Below are 2,605 nucleotides of genomic sequence, written 5' to 3'. Positions count from 1 at the left end.
TCAAGTTCTCCAACAAATCTGTGTTCTAATTTTAAAATATTTTTGCTAAGGATACAACGGGTGTATAAATGAATTCTCCCAACAGCCAGTTGAAGAAAAATTCCCCATGTGAAGATGGTTTTCTTGAACATTGACTTAGGTACTTAATTCTTTACTTGTAGTTCCACACAAGTAAAACGCACATTTCCTGCGAAGTTCAAGAGGGTTTGGGAAGAAAGCCCATCAATTTTTAGCGAAGGTTATGTTACATCATAACAATCTGAAGCATGTCCCTGAGTGTGCTTGAACCACCAGCTCTTTGTTTAATAGCTGCACAGAGACACATTTTCACCATTCATACGTTTGCAGTTTAAGAAAATAAAATACTGGCATTTTCCTGCCAGCTGGCAGTACTTCTTCTGCACTGACGAAGAATAATCAAAAACTTTATTTCATCTTTCACAGGTTTTTATTTTCATTAAAGGGAGTGAATACTTGTATTAAGCTAAATCAAGACGATGGAGATGCACTGCTGTTGTTTTTCTGCACATTTCGTTAAAATGAGAAAAAATCACTGACATTTTTTTGCAGTATTTCTTCTGTCCTGATAAGCAAGATTTGTATTTTATCTTTCAGAAGTTGTATGAATGTCTTGAAGTTCAGAAACAACTTGTTCCAGAAAGGAAATGAACATTTGCTTCAAAGTAAATCAAGACGTATGTCTCTTATCTGTCCATCTCTCTCTCTCCTCTTCTCTCTGGCAGTCTGTGTAGAGTATCTAAAGGGGATGTAACACCACCTGGCAAAGAAGAAAAATTCTCTTAGGCAGAATAAAAAATCAATATTCTCTTCTCATTCAGATTCACAGTGTAGACTAACACTCAGACTGAAGCTCAACTCCATACTGCTCGCTATCTTCACAATCCAGGACCAGAAAATATTCAGACAATCAGTGCTGCTTCATGAATTATATCAGAACAGCCTAGACTCAAGTCACATCTCCCCCTTTTCTCCTTCCTCACAGCCTCTTAGAGACAGAGAAGAGCTCCTGGTTCTCCTCTCTGTGAACTGGGCTCAGGGGTCACTGATCTGGCAGTTGTGGGCTCTGTTCCAGGTCAGAAGCAAGAAGTTTCTATTAACCCTTTCCAGGACTTCCAGCCCTTCAGTATTACTTTCTTTACTGTATGTCAGCCTCCCAAAATTTATAAATGTTTTATAACACACATTTGTGTGGAATTATCTTATTATTTATATATAGTATTTATGTAATAAACACCAGTAGTGACACTATGATCAGTATATTGATTATTTGTAGCCGATGGTCCGATGGTCATGTCTACAATAGTGACCATTTGACCAGTCTGTAGCTCTGAGCAGTGGGACAGAGCTACACAGCTCTGACAGAAGACCTGTCTGTGTGTGATTCCACACCAGCCCTGGGATTCAGCTACTCTCACAAATGTCTCACAGACTGTCTTATAAATTTACAATTAGATGAAGTCATGTAACAGTTTTACAGATAATTTAAATAATCAGACAGCAGTTTTGGCAGTGGATACACCTCCACATGGGGGAAAGGGACAGTAAAATAGAAAGGAAAATACAAAAGAAGAAACTGAAATATATGCGCTCACTGTAAAGTACGAAGAGGTGGTCAGACAAGCAAAACAGCTTTGCAGATAATGCGAAGCGACATTGTTTTGTGTCAATCAGCTCACGGATTCAGCTTCATGTGCCTTAAGCTGTGCATGCCTTCATGAAGACTCTCTTTAAGATGATTGCACCTTTCATTGTCAAATCGCCTTCTTTGCATACAAAAGTTGCACCAATACTAAGAGAAAGGATGAGGAATGGCTTTTATCAAGCGATTGCAGTGTTTGTTTGACTGAGGATCCTTGTGTGCTGAACTGGCCTCTGGAGAAGTGTAGTGCAGTAAAACAGAAGGTTTGTGTCAGTCAAGATTGTTACAGAACAGAACAATACAATTACAATACTTTTGTGAGAGTAAATATTACTGGTGCATCACAGTTCTTATAATGGTGAAAACAGGAGCACCTTCTCTACATTTTTGACTGAAGTATTTAAACGGAAAGAAATACTATCACTATGCAATTCATAAATGCAATTGAGCTCCTCTAAATGTTCTAGTCTGATGAAACAATGTATAGAATTAGGTGACAATATCGGAATTCATTCAAATGCACAAGATTAATTTTCAGCAACAAAAAAAGTGTTCGGAAATATTTTACAAGAATGAAACCTTACATTCACCTAAATAAACATTCACCCCCTACATTAGCAGAGAACAGTAGGACAGAAGGTTAGTGTCACTGGACACTGCGTCAGAGAGGCTGATCTCTTCTCCCTCATTATGCAGGCTTACCCACTCATGATGAACTGTCCTCCAGCGATACTCAGCTGCCATCATCGACTCAGACATGACGTTCATGTACATATTATACCTTAATATGGCACTGCGTTACAATGATTTGATCAAAACAACTGGTGAAAAAATAATAATCAAATATTTTTTTCCTTTCTTTTAGTAGCTAAAGACCAAAAAAGAAGCATTTATTCTTTTCCTCTCCTACCAGCCCTTACAAGTCACCCAGTTTTTAGTTTAGAG

This window comes from Lepisosteus platostomus, chromosome 5 (genome assembly GCF_059453375.1).
Source record: "Lepisosteus platostomus isolate fLepPlt1 chromosome 5, fLepPlt1.hap1, whole genome shotgun sequence".
In the NCBI taxonomy this organism is placed as follows: domain Eukaryota; kingdom Metazoa; phylum Chordata; class Actinopteri; order Semionotiformes; family Lepisosteidae; genus Lepisosteus; species Lepisosteus platostomus.
This window is presented reverse-complemented; position numbering follows the sequence as displayed.